The sequence below is a fragment of the Chrysemys picta genome, chromosome 12 (assembly GCF_011386835.1).
Source record: "Chrysemys picta bellii isolate R12L10 chromosome 12, ASM1138683v2, whole genome shotgun sequence".
Taxonomy (NCBI): Eukaryota; Metazoa; Chordata; order Testudines; family Emydidae; genus Chrysemys; species Chrysemys picta.
In genome coordinates this window covers 2,886,747-2,905,729 of record NC_088802.1, presented here as the reverse complement: position 1 = coordinate 2,905,729, position 18,983 = coordinate 2,886,747, and the positions used below count along the sequence as shown (strand labels likewise).

The following is an 18,983-nucleotide window of genomic DNA, read 5'->3' as shown; positions in this document are numbered from 1 at the left end:
TGAGGGCAGAGCAGGGGTGGGAAGAGTTGGGGTGGGGCAGAGCAGGGGTGGGAAGAGGCGGGGTGGGGCAGAGCAGGGGTGGGAAGAGGCGGGGTGAGGGCAGAGCAGGGGCGGGAAGAGGCAGGGTGAGGGCCGAGCAGGGGTGGGAAGAGGCGGGGTGAGGGCAGAGCAGGGGCAGGAAGAGGTGGGGTGAGGGCAGAGCAGGGGTGGGAAGAGGTGGGGTGGGGGCAGAGCAGGGGCGGGAAGAGGCGGGGTGAGGGCAGAGCAGGGGTGGGAAGAGTTGGGGTGGGGCAGAGCAGGGGTGGGAAGAGGCGGGGTGAGGGCAGAGCAGGGGCGGGAATAGGCGGGGTGAGGGCAGAGCAGGGGTGGGAAGAGGCGGGGTGAGGGCAGAGCAGGGGTGGGAAGAGTTGGGGTGGGGCAGAGCAGGGGTGGGAAGAGGCGGGGTGGGGCAGAGCAGGGGTGGGAAGAGGCGGGGTGGGGCAGAGCAGGGGTGGGAAGAGGCGGGGTGGGGGCAGAGCAGAGGCGGGAAGAGGCAGGGCAGGGGTGGAGCAGGGGCAGGAAGAGGCGGGGTGGGGGCAGAGCAGAGGCGGGAAGAGGCAGGGCAGGGGTGGAGCAGGGGCAGGAAGAGGCGGGGTGGGGGCAGAGCAGGGGCGGGGGCTTTGGGGAAGTGGCAGGGGGCAGATCAGGGGCAGGGCTGGGGCAGAGCAGGGGCGGGAAGAGGCAGGGCAGGGGCGGAGCAGGGGCGGGAAGAGGCAGGGCAGGGGCGGAGCAGGGGTGGGAAGAGGCGGGGTGGGGCAGAGCAGGGGTGGGAAGAGGCAGGGCAGGGGCGGAGCAGGGGCAGGAAGAGGCGGGGTGGGGCCAGAGCAGGGGCAGGGGCTTTGGGGAAGAGGCGTGGGGGGCAGAGCAGGGGCAGCTCTCCTGGCGAGCTGAGCCAGCCAGTGGATCGGGCTGGCCTGGGCCCCTTCTGACTCTGGGCCTCTCGCCATGGTATCACTGGTGCCATGGTAAACCCGGTACTGCTTACAGCCTAGCTCATGGCACAGCTCTCTGCAGCAGGTGGTTCTGGGAAAATTTACAAAGTACTGTGGGCTGCCAGTGGTATTCCAGCCTTTAGAAGGGGAGGAGCCTAGAGTATTGTGGGCTCCCAGTTGTTGTCAAATGAGGCCCTGAGACATAAACCCTTGGTATCAGGGCCTCATCTTACTACAGCAGTGTCAGTCTGGTTGTTAGCCAGTGTTTAGCACACAGACTACATTGCTAAACAACCTTCCCTAGATCACGGGTGAAGATCAGGTCAATCATGCTTGGTGTCAGATGCTACTGGTGTGGTGCTTCTGTTTTTTCCTGTTGATATCACTCGGCTGCGTGCGTGCGTTCCCTCTGTGTGCTGCCCCAGCTCTGCACAGATCGCTGACCCAGCAGACCCGACGAGAACCCCCAATAACCACAGAGTCTAGTAAGATACAAAGTCACTTCGACTAGATTTATTGCAAAGCATAACCATGTTTTTCTAGTCCGGTGTTGTACTCTGGCCCTTTTACTTGGGTGACACAGATAGAAACACACTCCTATTAGGGCAATTCCAGTTATCACGTGGAAACCTGTTGAAAACATGGAAACCTGTTGAAATTGTTTGGTTAGCTTTATGCATAAATTGTTATTTTAAAACATTTTGGTTATGACATTCTTATAACTATATTTAAAAGTGCAAACAAGTTTATAAAAAGCTTAAAAAAGAAATTAACATTTTGTTAATATTATATTTACTTTAATGTTGAAGGTTTCCCCTTACATTTTTTCTTTGAATAACAAATACATTTTTTTTTTAAATCACAACAAAACTGGGATTGATCAGAGTATATTTTTTGTTTGCAATTGCATTATTTGTTGAGGCAGAAATATATGGAAATATATGTACGTATATTTGTAACTGAAACTTTTTTGAACTTTGCACAAAATATTGGTGCTAATAAGACTATGATTATACCCCAACCATGATCTTAAAATAGTGTGGTACCACATATACATAAATTTTTAAAAGGGTATAAAATTGACTTTTGTTGCAACAAAATAAAAATAATACAAAATAGTCACGTAACACACACACAACATACAACACAAGACAACACACATGACATACAGGACAAACTTACAATTAACAACAAATGGCGCCAGAATTTTATTCATAACTATACAAAGTAGGACAAACAAAAATAAAAAATAAAAAGGGTTATATTTGAATAAACAAATTATGACCTTATTTAAAACTTGTTACATAAATGGTTAAAAATATATTAATATTTGCCAAATAATTTGGTAACAAGGAATTTTGCATTACTTTATATTTAACATTATTTTAAAACTCTGCTATATGGAAATAAGAAAAGCCCATGTTTCAAATATTAATGAGTGGTTAGGACTAGAAACAGAGTGTGCGTTTCTGTTGCTTGGCAACCATATCTTCAAGAAAGTTAGGAATAATTTTAGCTGTTGCATTCCTGAAGGGTTAAAATACTTAATTTACTGGATTTATTTGAAATAAAGTTTTTACCTTGTTTTGTTTTTGTTTCTTGTTTTATTCTGTTTTCAATTGCTTTGTCTTTTGGAGGTTTCTGTAAAAACTATAACTTTTAACTTTTAAAACAAAAAGAGAGCAGAACTGAGGAGAGGCGGGGGGCGGGGGGGTGAAGAGCAACCTAGGAAGGTAGCGAGACCTGAGCCAAGAGAGATTAACTCTATCAAGATATTTGAAAGTACAGGCAGCAGCAGCAGCAAATTTAGCAAACTAAGAAAGCATATAGAAGAACAGGAGGACTTGTGGCACCTTAGAGACTAACAAATTTATTAGAGCATAAGCTTTCGTGGGCTACAGCCCACTTCTTCGGATGCATATCATATATGAAAGAAAGCATATAAAGAACAAAACTTAACTGGTATGTAAAAATATTTAAGAAAGAAGGTTCTATGGTCAGATATGAGCGCGGAGTGTGGTTCTGTGGGTCAAAGCAGTTGGGAACCTGCACAGTTAGGAACCACGCCCCTGTTTTTTATCCTGGCTTTGAGAGGAGAATGGGGGTAGTTACCTGCTCTTGTAAAACCTGAATTTGTTCCCCCAATGTCTGTTGCTTTTGTGTGCATGCCAAATGGATGGCGGGAGTGCCCTTTTTTGCTGCAGTTAACTGGTTTTGGGCAACTCCATGTGTTAATGCATTAATTCTAGGTGTTAACCCACTTCATTTTGGTTTTTTACTTTGAAATTCTTTTTTATTCACTCCCCTGCGATCGAGTCGCAGCTCCTGTCTCCTAATGTGCTCTGTGAACTGTTCCATATTTTCCTTCATCTGATTTACCAATTCAGTGAAAGTATTATGTGCTACTCTTTCCTTCTGTGCACTTACTTGTCCCGTTCTGACAGGCACCAGTCTAGGTCTCAGTTTAAGTTTAACTGGAACCTGGCTTTTAGCATAAGGTGGTGGTTGCAATGCAGTGGACCCCGTTTCATCTTTTAATTTTACTAGGACCACCTTTTTCCACTTCTGTCCCCATTCTTCAGGCACAGGGGAGCTACCTGAATCTTGCTGTTTACCACCAATATTTATAACAGGGGACGGCTCTTTTTGCTTCTGCAGGTTTTCTACAGCTGTTTCCAATTTTTTATTTTCCTGCTTTACTTGCTCGAGCATATCATGAGTTTGGACCGCCTGTTGCCCTGTTAACAGACCTTGGGCTTTCCCGTGCTCGACTGCCCGGGTTACCTCTTCTACCTCTCCTGTTTTTTCTGTTACTTGTTTGGCCAGCATTCCAGCATGCTGTCTGAGCCGTCTCACTGCCAGAGACATGAGTTGCAAAATTCTTGCTTTTTTACTCTTATGACTGTTTCTCAGAGCCTCGGTTTCTACCATTGCTCTACATAAGCCAGTCCATGTTTCCCCACTCTCTTTTTTAAATTCATATGGACCCCCCTTACTGGCAATGCAGCGGGTCCAAGAGTTATTAGACTCCGTGGGGATTATAAGGAAGGGAATAAGGGGGTTCCCTAGTTCGAGGTTTACTGCTATGTTAGATAGCGATTCTTACCACGGCAGTTTTGCTTACTCACCAGATCAGCGGTCGGGGTCACCAGTGTTGTCAGATGCTACCGGTGTGGTGCTTCTGTTTTTTCCTGTTGATATCACTCGGCTGCGTGCGTGTGTTCCCTTTGTGTGCTGCCCCAGCTCTGCACAGATAGCTGACACAGCAAACCCGACGAGAAACCCCAATAACCACAGAGTCTAGTAAGATACAAAGTCACTTCGACTAGGTTTATTGCGATCTCGGACACAATGGCAGTTCCCCGTAGATTACTTAGTCTACCGGGCATACTACGAGAAAGTGCCTCTTGGCAAGGACCCGGCTCAGTGGTGGGACTTTCCACTGCCCCAGTGGCCGGACAAAAACACCACCCCAGTATACATTCTTATACACTGGTACAAACAAGTTACACATCACTCCTGACGTATTGAGGTGCAACCCCTCTATGTAGTAAGGTACAACCCCTCTATGTAGTAAGGTACAACCCCTCTATGTAGTAAGGTGCCGCCTCTCACCTTGTACATGTTGGTTCGATCAAAACAACTCTATCCATCATTTTACCCTTTTCCCCTGTCATTGGGATGGGTCGGCCTGTTCCATGTTACCTGTGGAATGTTCCCGTATGGTATGTCTTGGTACCATGTTTATACTTTAACTTTGCTAAGTGAATATATATTTATGCAGCATCAGCCCTTTCCTTGCCAGCTTCTGTGAGCAGGGCCTGCCTCTGGCTCACAGCTTAGCTTTGCTTTATGTTAGCAAAGTCTTGACCATTACTTTAGTTCAGGCCTTAGGCCTCATACCAGGCCTCTGATACCAAGGTTTATTTCTCAGGGCCTCCTCTCACTACAATGCTGACTCCTTTACATCTGTCAGAGGTATTTGATATACTGATTATGGTGAATTGTAACGTATAGCGCTACACTGCAGTTGCTTTGTCCTTTTCTTTCTAGGAGGATCCCATAGATAGGGCTTTGCAATTTTCTGTCTGCCCTGAGGATGTTTTCATGCAGGCTGCCAGCCTCTACTCTTAAGATAAGGAGAGAGGTCTTTGAGCTGTTCTTCCAACTTTTAAAACAATACAAGTCATGCAAGTTTGCACTCTGTGCTGGGAGGTTTCAGTTTGAAGATAGAGCTACTATCATAGAATCATAGAATATCAGGGTTGGAAGGGACCTGAGGAGGTCATCTAGTCCAACCCCCTGCTCAAAGCAGGACCAATCCCCAACTAAATCATCCCAGCCAGGGCTTTGTCAAGCCTCACCTTAAAAACCTATAAGGAAGGAAATTCCACCCCTCCCTAGGTAACCCATTCCAGTGCTTCATCACCCACCTATTGAAAAAGTTTTTCCTAATATCCAACCTGGACCTCCCCCACTGCAACTTGAGACCACTACTCCATTCTGTCATCTGCTACCACTGAGAACAGTCTAGATCCATCCTCTTTGGGACCCTCTTTCAGGTAGTTGAAAGCAGCTATCAAATCCCCCCTCATTCTTCTCTTCTGCAGACTAAACAATCCCAGTTCTCTCAGCCGCTTCTCATAACTCATGTGCTCCAGCCCCCTAATCATTTTTGTTGCCCTCCACTGGACTCTTTCTAATTTTTCCACATCCTTCTTGTAGTGTGGGGACCAAAACCTGACACGATACTCCAGATGAGGCCTCACTGATGTAGAATAGAGGAGAATGATCACGTCCCTCGATCTGTTAGCAACAAGCAGAAGGTCAGGGAAAGTGTGGGCCCCTTACTGAATAGGGGAGGCAACCTAGTGACAAAGGATGTGGAAATAGCTAATGTACTCAATGCTTTTTTTGCCTCTGTCTTCACGAGCTCACTGTGGAGAAAGAAGTGGTTCAGGACTATATAGAAAAGCTGGACAAGCACAAGTCCGTGGGGCCGGATGCACTGCATCTGAGGGTGCTAAAGGATGTGACTGCAGAGCCATTGGCCATTATCTTTGAAAATTCATGGCGATTGCGAAAGGTCCTGGGTGACTGGGAAAAGGCCAATGTAGCACCCATCTTTAAGGAAGGGAAGAAGGAGAATCTGGGGAACTACAGGCCAGTCAGCCTCACCTCAGTCCCTGGAAAAATCATGGAGCAGGTCCTCAAGGAATCAATTTTGAAGCACTTCGAGGACAGGAAAGTGATCAGAAACAGTCAGCATGTATTCACCAAGGGCAAATTATGCCTGACTATCCTAATTGCCTTCTATGATGAGATAACTGGCTCTGTAATATGATAAGTAATCATCATAATGCGTGGCAAGAGCTCATAGGCATTATCATTTCATCTGACCTTATCACAGCCAATCTGAAGGCTAAAGTCCAGCCCATCCCTATTCTCAGAGAAGAGTGACTCTATAATTTATGGGACATTACAAAACAACATTAGGAAGTCCTGTGTTCTGATTGGCCATTAGAGATCATGTTGTGACATACATTGCAACCCCACGCAGTATCTTTGGTGACCACTGTATGACTTTGATGAAAGGTTTATGTATGATTGTGTGTTGTGGGACTCCAGAGGGACCTACAGCCTAGCTCATGGCACAGCTCTCTGCAGCAGGTGGTTCTGGGAAAATATACAAAGTGCTGTGGGCTGTTAGTGGTATTCCAGGCTTTAGAAGGGGAGGATCCTAGAGTCATGCCCCGCACCCTCAACCAATGACTGGGGCAGTGACCATCTGTTTTTTTCTGCTCAATGTTTGTCCTCTGTGGTTGATACAATAATTTCTCAATACCATCTTCTTAGTCATGTTCTCACAGCTCAGCAGGGGATAGACACGTGGTCTGCGACCGAGGAAGAGAGAAAACAGGGGGCTAGAACAATGGGGGCCGGAGTCACTGCCTGATTCTCACCAACTGCAGCATGAAAACATTTGGATATCTTGTTCCAAGGGCTTTGCAGGAGGCACAGCTGGGCTTCTTAGCCTCCATCTAACTTCTGCCAAGTCCTGGTCGGCAAAGCTATTCCAAGTGACAAAAAGGCCTGGTGGATCTGTGTTGCTTCCGGTGACGTATCCAATCAAGTAGTTTTCACTGTGAGGGGGTTTTAACCCATTTCTCAGAAAATAACATGCAGATTCAGACCAAATTTTCAGATTCCAAAGTGGTGGACTTATCTATGGGGGGAAAGGTTGTCATCTCTGCTTTATTATGAGCCACTATCACTTGCCAAGTGCCACTTTTTTGTCCAGGCCACTCTAGTGCTAGTTGGGGGAACCTCAGATTTCCTTGACCCCTGTCAGTCTGGTTGTTAGCCAGCGTGTAGCACACAGACTACATTGCTAAAGGACCTTCTCCAGATCAGGGGTGAAGATCAAGTCAAACATGCTGACTCTTCTACATCTGTCAGACGTCTTTGATATCCTGACTATGGTGAGTTGTAACTCATAGCGCTACACTTGCGTGGCTTTGTCCTTTTCTTTCTAGGAGGATCCCATAGGTCGTGCTTTGCAATTTTCTGTCTGCCCTGAGGACTTTTTCATACAGGCTGCCACAAGCTTCTCTTCTTAAATTAAGGAGAGACGTCTCTGAGCTGCTCTTCCAACTGTTAAAACAACACAAGCCATTCAAGTTTGCACTTTGCACTTTGGGAGGTTTCATTTTGAGGACAGAGCTAATATGATAAGTAATCATCATAGTGTGTGGCAAGAGTTTATGGGCATAAACATTTCATCTAGTCTTATCACTGCCAATCTGAAGGCTAAAGTCCAGCCCATCCCTATTCTCAGAGAAAGGTGACTCTATAATGTATGGAACATTACAAAACAGCATTAGGAAGTCCTGTGTTCTGATTGGCCATTAGACATCATGTTGTGACATACATTGCAACCCCACGCAGTATCTTTGGTGACCACTGTATACATTGATGAAAGGTTTATGTATGATTGTGTCTTCCTCCTTGGGGGAGGGTCCCACAAGTCCTCCAGGAACTCGAAAGGGTGTGTGGGTGGGAGAGGGACTAAGGGGAGTCACTGAATACTTAAACAGCCCCCAGAGGTGCCAACTGCTTCAGGTCTCTGCTCCTGTGATAGGGCCGCTTGGCCTCCCCTTTCACACACACACCGAACCCTGTGCTGCCAGCAGAAAGGGGTGTCAAAACTTTACTGAATGAGGGAGGTAGAGTGGGTTCAGAAACTCAACCTTCTTCAAAATACTCTGTGTCGGGGCCCTCACGGCCACCCATGTTTGAACACAAGCGCAGTAGCTTGGGGCAGGCACGGATTGGCAGAGGAAGCATCTTCCCAGTGCAGGGCTGAGGTGGGCCTTAGCCCCCCTCGCCATGGAGCCCTGTCCCTGTGCCTCCTCTGCCCCCGACGCCCCACACCCGGCCAGGCCTGAAGCGAGCCATGGTAAGAGACCAGGGGGGCCATTTCCGTGGCGGGGCAAGCAACCCAGCTGAGAGGCGCTTGGCAGCTCCACCAGCAGGGGCTGCTGTTGCCATCAGTCCCACGTCATAAAGGACTGTCTCATACTAATCAATACGGGATGACTTTTATCCCATATTTCAACCTGGGTGGAGGGAGTAGCCAAGTGCTGGCAGAGAGGCCCAGCATCTCCCTCCGGCACCTGAAATCCAGAATTGCGCCTCCATCCGACCATTTTGCAAAATGCCACCGGCTGGTAATGCAGGCCGGCGCACAGGGTCGCAAAGCCACTCTAATTTGGCCCGGCGGCCGCCCCTCCAAAAGCCGCCCCCTTCCCATGGAAATCTGAAGTGAGGCCCCATTGCAGCAAAGCTTTCTCCAGCTGCTGCCTTCCTCTGGTCCGCTCTCCTTCTTTCAGCCCCTACCCCCGGCTGTGCCCAGCTCTGCAGTGGGCGGAGACCACCAACTGCAGCCTCCGACTCGGCGCCCGCGCAGAACCTGAAAAGGAGCCGCAGAGGATGGGCAGCCTGGCCCCGGAGATCCTGGGGTGGCTGCAGCACCCAGAGCTGGAGAGAGACCCCCTAGGAAGGACAGAGGAGATGGAGGGAGTGGCCCCCCCAGAGACTCAAGTCAAGACACGGAACAGCTGAGCTCTGTACTGTATTTTTGGCAACCCTCTCCTGGTGTCTGCCCCCTGCAGCTGGTGTCTGCCCCATCCCCAGCACGCAGTCGGCTGTCCGCCCAACCTGGGCATCACTGCGGAGTTGGTCGGGGAGAAAGGGCAGGAAACATGCACCCATCAAGCCACTGCCTGAGCAGCATCCTCTAGGTGCTGACTTTCCTAGTGGCCCATTTCACCTGAGGCCTGGTTTCTCTGAGGCCTGGTTTCCCTGGCACCTAGTTTCTCTAAAGCCTGGTTTCCATGACACGTGGTTTCTCTGAGGCCTGGTTTCCCAGGTGCTGACCTTCCTGGTGGCCCAGGCGCCGTGAGGTCTGCCTTCCCTGAGACCCAGTTTGCCTAAATCCTGTTTCCCAGATGCCAGCTTTCCATGGCACCTGATTTCCTGAGGCCGGGTTACTCTGAGGCCCTGTGTCCCTCATGTCAGCCACTCTCATCACCAGCATCCCCTGAGGTCTCTCAGTTCCCTGCGGCCCAGTTCCTACGCAGCTGGTGTCCATTGCACCCAGTATCCCCGAGCCCTGGTTTCTGTAGCATCCCAGAGCGTGCTTTGGCCAAGCCACAGATTTTGCTCTTTCTCGCTCTCAGAGGGAGCAAACCCCTGCAGCCCCGTGTGGATCTGACGGCCTTGTGGGGTCGCTTAGCCACTCGCTGCCCCTCTCTCCCCCTCTCGATCTGATTCTGCCTCTCTCTGCATGGGGGGAAGGGGAGTTATGCTGGGGCAGGGGAGCACTAGGGAACCCATTCCAGTGCTTCACCACCCTCCTAGTGAAATAGTTTTTCCTAATATCCAACCTAACCCTCCCCCACTGCAACTTGAGACCATTGCTCCTTGTTCTGTCATCTGCCACCACTGAGAACAGCCGAGCTCCATCCTCTTTGGAACCCCCCTTCAGGTAGTTGAAAGCAGATATCAAATCCCCCCTCATTCTTCTCTTCTGGAGACTAAACAATTCCAGTTCTCTCAGCCTCTCCTCATAAGTCATGTGCACCAGACCCCTAATCATTTTTGTTGCCCTCCGCTGGACTCTTTCCAATTTTTCCACATCCTTCTTGTAGTGTGGGGCCCAAAACTGGACACAGTACTCCAGATGAGGCCTCACCAATGTCAAATAAAGGGGAACAATCATGTCCCTTGATCTGCTGGCAATGCCCCTACTTATACAGCCCAAAATGCTGTTAGCCTTCTTGGCAACAAGAGCACAGTGTTGACTCATATCCAGCTTCTCGTCCACTGTGACCCCTAGGTCCTTTTCTGCAGAATTGCTTCCTAGCCATTCGGTCCCTAGTCTGTAGCAGTGCATGGGATTCTTCCGTCCTAAGTGCAGGACTCTGCACTTGTCCTTGTTGAACCTCATCAGGTTTTTTTTTGGCCCAATCCTCTAATTTGTCTAGGTCCCTCTGTATCCTATCCCTACCCTCCAGCATATCTACCACTCCTCCCAGTTTAGTGTCATCTGCAAACTTGCTGAGAGTGCAGTCCACACCATCCTCCAGATCATTAATAAAGATATTAAACAAAACCAGCCCCAGGACCGACCCTTGGGGCACTCCTCTTGAAACCAGCTGCCAACTAGACATGGAGCCATTGATCACTACCCGTTGAGCCCGACGATCTAGCCAGCTTTCTATCCACCTTATAGTCCATTCATCCAGCCCATACATCTTTAACTTGGCGGCAAGAATACTGTGGGAGACCGTATCAAAAGCTTTGCTAAAGTCAAGGAATAACACATCCACTGCTTTCCCCTCATCCACAGAGCCAGTTATCTCATCATAGAAGGCAATTAGGTTAGTCAGGCATGACTTGCCCTTGGTGAATCCATGCTGACTGTTCCTGATCACTTTCCTCTCCTCTAAGAGCTTCAGAATTGATTCCTTGAGGACCTGCTCCATGATTTTTCCAGGGGCTGAGTTGAGGCTGACTGGCCTGTAGTTCCCCGGATCCTCCTCCTTCCCTTTTTTAAAGATGGGCACTACATTAGCCTTTTTCCAGTCATCCGGGACCTCCCCCGAACACCATGAGTTTTCAAAGATGTTGGCCAATGGCTCTGCAATTACATCCGCCAACTCCTTTAGCACCCTCGGATGCAGCGCATCCGGCCCCATGAATTTGTGCTCATCCAGTTTTTCTAAATAGTCCCGAACCACTTCTTTCTCCACAGAGGGCTGGTCACCTCCTCCCCATGCTGTGCTGCCCAGTGCAGCAGTCTGGGAGCTGACCTTGTTCGTGAAGACAGAGGCAAAAAAAGCATTGAGTACATTAGCTTTTTCCACATCCTCGGTCACTAAGTTGTCTCCCTCATTCAGTAAGGGGCCCACACTTTCCTTGACTTTCTTCTTGTTGCTAACATACCTGAAGAAACCCTTCTTGTTACTCTTAACATCTCTTGCTAGCTACAACTCCAAGTGTGATTTGGCCTTCCTGATTTCACTCCTGCATGCCTGAGCAATATTTTTATACTCCTCCCTGGTCATTTGTTCCAATCTTCCACTCTTGTAAGCTTCTTTTTTGCGTTTAAGATCAGCAAGGATTTCACTGTTTAGCCAAGCTGGTCGCCTGCCATATTTACTTTTCTTTCTACACATTGGGATGGTTTGTTCCTGCAACTGCAATAAGGATTCTTCAAAATACAGCCAGCTCTCCTGGACCCCTTTGCCCTTCATGTTATTCTCCCAGGGGATCCTGCCCATCTGTTCCCTGAGGGAGTCAAAGTCTGCATTTTTACTCTCTGTCCCCCACATTGCAGCTTATAAGAAAAGTCGAGCAATCCGTGGCCACCATCCTGACTCCTACACTGTGTACTGGATTCTCCGCTCCTCACCTTTACTCACAGTGATTAAATTCTCCCCCCACACCTGGAGACAGACTCCAGCTTCTCCCTGCAACACTGGATCAGCAGCCTGGTGTTCTCCTGCATGCTCTGGGGCTCCTGGCAGAAACCCTGCCAGGCTCGGTCAAAACAGGCGCTTAGATCATCTCTGTCCCCCTTACAAGACCCCCATTTTCTCCCCACTCCCCAGTTTGTCCCGCACTCTCCGTAGGTTGTCGGCGCTCAGTGGGTCTGGGCAGGGGCATAACCGAGCCAGATACATGTGCATGGGGAGCTCCCCAATATCGTAAGACGGTCTCTCATCCCTATAGCACATGGAGATCTCACACTTCCCGTCCCCTGACAGGAATTCCAGGCTTCCCTGTCCCACCAGATCCCCATTCCGGCATTGCCCTGTATGCTAACGGGCTCCCGGCTGAACTGGGAAATGGCCTCCCCAAAGCAGCCGCTCAGCTCTTCTCCCAGTGCCCCCCAGTGGCCCAGTCTGTCCCGCACCCTCACTAGGTCTGTGACGCTCAGTGGTTCTGGGCTGGTGTGTGACCAAGTCACTGGCCTGTCCCCTCCCAGCTCTGTGATGTGATACTGGGGTTCCCCATCGGCGAGGAGCACTGAGATCTCACACTGCCCCTGGCCGGAGACAAACTCCAGCTCCCCCCACCCCACCAGATCAGCAGCCTGGCGTTCTCCTGCACACACCGGGGCTCCCGTCTGACCCCATCCCAGGCTCTGTGAAAGCAGTCCCTCAGCACAGCAGTGTCCAGGGCTGGCTCCAGCATTTTTGCTGCACCAAGCGGTGAAAATAATAATAAAAAAAGCCGCGATTGGTGGCACTTTGGCGGCAGCTCTACCGCCGCCGCTTCATTCTTCAGCGGCAATTCGGCAGCAGGTCTTTCGCTCCAGGAGGGACTGAGGGACCCGCCACCACATTGCCGCCGAAGAGCTGGACGTGCCGCCCCTTCCCCTTGGCCGCCCCAAGCACCTGGTTGCTGCGCTGGTGCCTGGAGCTGGCCCTGGCACTGTCTCCCTGAGAGAGATGCTGCCCAATGAACAACACCAGCAGACTGTTAGAACTGAGCTGTTCCTTGTGGGAATGTAACCAGGCCACATACAAGTGCCCGGGCAGATCCTTAATATGGAGATAATAACAGGGATTTCCTCTGTGATAGAAAACAGAGAACGTGTCCTGCCCCTCCCCCGACAGGAACTCCAGCTCCCCCCCTCCAGCGGATCAGCAGCCTGGCGTTCCCCTGCATGTATGGGGCTCCGAGCCAAATCTCTCCAGGGGGAGGTCCGGGCAGCTGCTTCCCACAATTCAGCTCCCCGCGTCGCTCCAGTCCGTCCCGTGCTCCCTGCAGGGTCACCATGCTCAGCGGCTGGGGGCGGGCGCGGAACCTGGCCAGACACACGTCCCCCATGGGCTCAGCGACGTGGCACTGGGGCTCCCCATCCATGTCACACACGGGCGTCTCACACTCCCCCTCCCCTGAGGTGACAGCTTCCCGCCCTCGCTAGGGTCAGCCATCCTGGCGCTGCCTAGCAAACACGAGGGCTCACTGCTGGACTCAGTCAAAGCAGCTTCCCTACTGGTGATTCACTCTCTACGCTATGATGTGCAACTTCATCACACTCACAGACTTTGGGTTGGACCCTGTTGAAGGCCGATCCACGGCCCCATCGGTGACTTGCCCATTCTGCCTGCCTTCTCCCCTCTAAGACCATGGAGATGCACCCACACCATGGGCCCGAGATCTGGGTCACAGTTTGGTTTTGTGTGGCACATGGATGGCCCCAAGGTTGGAGTCCTGCAGAGCGGAGCTGATGGGCTCTCATCTCATCCATCGCATCCCCCTGGGATTGCAGCTTTCACCAGGTTCTCAGGGCGGAGCAGATGCCGGTCACATGGATTCAGTTTGGTTCTTCTGGAGCATCGTCCTCCCAAGGGCTCCGCTCAGCTCCTCTCCCATCCTGCTTCAGCAGGTGCTGAGGAGAAAACAGAAGAACATTAGGGCTGGTCAGGGGGGTGAGTCTGGAGTCTCCCAGAGCTGTAGGGCTCAGGTCACAGCCCCAGGCAATGGCTCATGGAGTAGACACAGGAGAGAAGTCTCTCCCTGCACCCTGCCTGCCTGCACCGCTCGGTCTCCGCCAGGGGCCCGGCTGGGCTAGGAGAGAAGAAGTGAAAACTTCCTCATGAGTCAGTGGGGAGGCGGGGGGGGAAACGAAAGTACCAGTGCGCTCACTGTCTCTCACACTTCCCTAACATACGCACGCGCACACACTGTCTCTCTCACCCACAGACTGGCTCTCACACCCACATACACTCAGCCTCTCATGAGACACAGTCCCCCAACACAGATTGTCTCACACACATGTAACCCTTCTGCCCCTCTGAGTTGGCAGCAACAAGGGCCGGGTTCAGTATCTAGGGGTTCCGTTTCAATAACGCAATGCAAAACTGGCTCGAGCCCCCACCCAGTGACCTGGGATAATTACATACCACCCCCCCGGACGCCTCTAGGAGGCAATACTTCCCCTCTCGCAAGCACGGAGTCTGAGTGTAGCAAAAGCCTTTTAATAAAGGAGGGAAACAATGTGGCATTATGTTGGGGAAAGACCACAAACAGGATTCATAACACAAACCATGAGCAAAAGATCCACCTCCAAGTAAGTTTGGCAGTGTCCTTTTCCCCCTCAGGGTCTTAAGTCCAATCACCCCAAAGTCCAACAACCCCAAAGTTTCTGTCCCTGGTCAGTGCCGCCCCAGAGTTCAAAAGTTTATCTGCAGAGTTTTATCCCCCCCAGTCTGGGCGGAAATGGGGGTGGGGGGCGGCACATGGGATGTTAAGGGGCACCTTACGTGGTCCGAGGCCGACTGCCCCACCTGTGCGTGGAGTTCTGCTGCAGCCTTTGCCACGAATGGCTCCACTCTACCAGCCACGCCGTGCCACCAGCTGTCCCATGAACTGCTCCAGCTGCCCCCACAAATGGCTCAGCTCCACGCTGCTCCGCACGCTCGCTATTCCATGGGCCACTCCAACCATCCCACAAACTGCTCAGCTCCACCAGCCGCTTAGCAATATAGCTTCAGGCTCCCCCACTGGTTAACACAGCACTCACTGATCTCAGCTCAGCAATTTTAGTGATTTTAGCTTGTAATAGGGGAGCCCCAGTGCTGGTTCACCATTGTCCCAAAGTGAATTCAGTTCAACAACTTCTAGCTAGAATCCTAATGGAAGCAAACTTAACTCTGCTATTCAACAGTGGCAGGAAGAGAGTAGTACAATTCATGTTCAAGACTCTCAAAGGGAGGGGAGGGGGACAACCTATACCATTAGGTACACATGCCTGTCCCCAACCAAGGGGTTTTGTAACCCATGCCCCTTGTTTAGCGAGTGCTACTTAGTTACTGGTGAGTCCCTCTGTCGTACAACAGTTCCACTGGCCTTGATTCACAGAATCAGGGTAACAACACTTTATTCTTCCTGCCCCAATAACAGAGAAACTGGGGATCCCACACCAGCCAAAGTAACCACTTTCAGTTGTTGTTGTCCCAGACTAGGCGGGTGGGTGTGCCTATGCAAACAAGATCAGCCCCTGAAGTTCTTTTCAACCTTCACCATAATTCACCACCAGATGTCAGGGTAGAGCTTATCCTGACTCTGCTTACACACACATAGTCTCTCACTCCCCAACACACACGCTGTCACACATCAACACACAGTCAGACACACACACACACACACTTGTATTATTGTTGTTGTTGTTACGGCTTGGCACTTCCTGTCACAATGCCGGTGGGGAGCCAGGAGTGGTGAGGGGCTGCAGGAGCGGGGGGCTCTGGTAAGATGCAGCCCCCATGTGACAGTGTGAAGCCTGTCTTGAGTCATTGCCTCAGCATCTGCTGCATACAAAGCTCAGTGTGTGTCAGCAATGGGGGGAGTTCTGGGGGTCTGCGCACGGGGGAAGTGGCTGTGCGCCCTCGACACACTGGGGTCAGTGGCACCAGCTGGGGATCGCTGTCAGTGGAGCACAGGGGCACCAGTTTAATAATGCTGCGTAGGGCCCCATAAATCCTAAGGACGGCCCTGATTCACAAACGCCAGCAGGTTGGGCAGGGGCCACCTAAGCTAGCCTGTCAAAATCTGTGGGAAGGCCACATCCTGCCATTGACCTGAGCGGGAGACCTGCTGTGCATTGTGGGAAGGGCGTAGTCCAGATTTTACACCCCAGCCCACAGATCAGAGCCCTAGAGGGAACCCGGCCCTGTGCTCTGAATGAGTCTAACACCCCTGCCACAAGCGTTATCACTGCTTTGAGAACATCTCATCCCACTGTGTCTCCTCCTGTTCTTCATGTCCTATCCCCTTCCCATGTGTTCTGAACCTTTCTATATCCCCGTATGTGCATCTCTGCTGCCTGAACCCCTCTCCCCCCGCCACCTACACACATTTCCCTGCTAGCTCTGTCACCTGCATTCTCTCCTCATCTTCCTACACACCAGCTGTTTAGCAAAGGGACCTAAATACACACAGCACCAGTAGCTGGGTCTCTGAAAGGCTGGGCCACTAGGGGTGGTGGAGGGCTGCAGCGTTAAAACCAGAAACAGTGGGTTTAAGGGGGTGAGGGGTCTCTAAAGCAGGTGGGTTTGGGGAAGGGAGTCCCTGTCCTGTCCTCCTTGAGCAGAGCAGGTAGAAGAAAGATGCAAAACGCAGAGTTCTCTTGTGATAACTGGGCCTGCAATTTACCCTCAATGTGAGCTCAACTGTAAGATGTGAAAGTCCATAAGATGTTACTATAATAAGAAATGTTGAAGGGAAGAGGTACGAATGAGAGACAAAGACGGGAGTTAATTCAAACAAAAAGGCCCCCTGATATAATTCAAGGACAGTGTTAAAATCTTGCTTGGTAAGTGAGAAAATCCCAAATAAATCCGTTTTACCCTGTATAAAGCTTATGCAGGGTAAACTCATAAATTGTCCGCGCTCTATAACACTGATAGAGAGATATGCACAGCTGTTTGCCCCCCCGCCAGGTATTAACACATACTCTGGGTTAATAAATAAGTAAAAAGTGATTTTATTAAATACAGACAGTAGGATTTAAGTGGTTCCACGTAGTGACAGACAGAACGAAGTGAAAGTGAAATAAAATAGAACACGCAAGTCTATGTTTAAGGGCTTGGCTACACTGGTGCTTTACAGCGCTGCAACTTCCTCACTCAGGGGTGTGAAAAAACGATATATATGGGGGGTTGGATGGGGATGGATAGATAGATTCCTACTGTATTTTCCACTGCATGCATCTGATGAAGTGGGCTTATGCTCAAATAAATGTGTTAGTCTCTAAGGTGTCACAGGTACTCCTGTTCTTCTTCCTGATACAGACTAACATGGCTACCACTCTGAAACCTGCTTTTATAGAGACATCATTGGGGCTCCTTGACTCTGTGTAGCCACGGGGTGGGTGAGGACACCGCACACTTCCTGAATGGCTGCTCGGCTTGTGCTGGTCTGTCGGGAACTTTCCAAACCCCACACTGCTGGCCCCAGGGCTATGCAATGGCTAATACAGTATTGCCGACTTCAAGAGATCAAATCTCAGGAGATTGACCCAAAAATCATGACATTTTAAAAAGGATTCTATTGTGGTTTCTAGGTCAGTCTCTTGATGTTTGAACTCCCCTGGCCCCTCCCCAGGGTGTGCGCATGTGACAATCAGTGTTGCCCACTCGCCCACATGTCCTGGAGAAGGGGATTTTGGCTCCTGCTGCAGGAGCTCTCACCTCCCATCTGCCCGTCTCCTGCCCAGCAATTAATCCTGTTCCCCAGACCCCCATCAGTTCTGTCCCCATCCAACCCCCCGCAATTCAGTCCCCCAGCCCCCATCATCACCTCCCCATCAGTTCAGCACCCCTACCCCACCCCCCTCAGTTCACACTCCCAGCACTCACCCTATCTGCTCAGAACCCACCAGCAATACAGCTCCCCAGCCCATCAGCCCCCCGCTCACTTCAGGCCCGCTGTACCCCCCAGGCCATACTAAAGCCCTCCCAGCCCCACCTCTGCTCCTCCTGGGGTTCTTCACCCTCCCTAGGCCTGGGGGCTACAGTGGGGGCCCCTCTCCCACTTCCCAGGCTGGCCGGGGAGCAGCTGCACTGGGGTGGTGACAGCGGGAGCCCCAGCCGCTCCCAGGGCAGCTGACAGGATTTCTAAGTAAAATTCAGCCTCATTTTTAGAACTCTCAAATGTCGGGATTTTTTTCAGCCACGGCTCTATGGTGAGATCATGAGTGAGGCTTAATTTTACTCATAAATCGCATCTCTCATGAATAGTTCATGAGAGTTGGCATGTCTGCTAATAGGTGATGTCTACCTAACCCCTTCTGGCATTTTAAACATTTTTTCTTTTGACTTATAAAGTAGAGAGAGAAAACAGAAATGTCTATTTTTGTATGTTGAATTTTCCCGTTCTTCACTGTACCACTTGTGCATTTACTACTAATAATAATATTGCCAGGGGATGTGATGTATACGCACAGGGCCGGCTCCAGCATTTCTGCCGCCCCAAGCAAAAAAAAAAAAAAAAGCCGCGATTGCGATCGGCGGCAGCAATTGGGGAAAAAAAAAAAGCCGTGATCGGCGGTGGCAGTGCAGCGGCAGGTCCTTCACTCCTAGAGGGAGTGAGGGACCTGCTGTCCCCGAATTGCTGCAGGTGCCGCCCCTCTCCCTTGGCCGCCCCAACCACCTGCTTGTTAAGCTGGTGCCTGGAGCCGGCCCTGTCTGCGCATAAAGAGTTCTGAGAATGAGGTGAAATGTTCCTCTCTGATTTTCCAATAGGCTCATTTTGAAACTCTTTGATCTCTATGGATATCCACTGCTCACCCCCTCTCCTGCACCCCAACCCACCTGGTTACCCCAACCACTAGTTACAAATTCTAAATTCTAATACAGAAAAGAATCGACTTTTCTGTTTTTAGGGAAGATCTGGGCAGCCACCAGTAATAGTTGCTCAGCTCCTGTCAAATGCAAA

General features: G+C 50.6%; 1 long non-coding RNA gene across 1 annotated transcript; it reads right to left on the bottom strand.

Moving 5' to 3' along the window:
• Positions 1–829: 829 nt before the first annotated feature.
• LOC122173435 (uncharacterized) lies at positions 830–8,110 on the bottom strand. The gene is made up of 3 exons (XR_010591968.1): positions 4,100–8,110; positions 2,552–2,621; positions 830–1,601 (listed from the first exon to the last, which is right to left on the bottom strand). It is a non-coding gene; the product is annotated as an uncharacterized LOC122173435 (long non-coding RNA).
• Between the last annotated feature and the right edge of the window lie 10,873 nt (positions 8,111–18,983).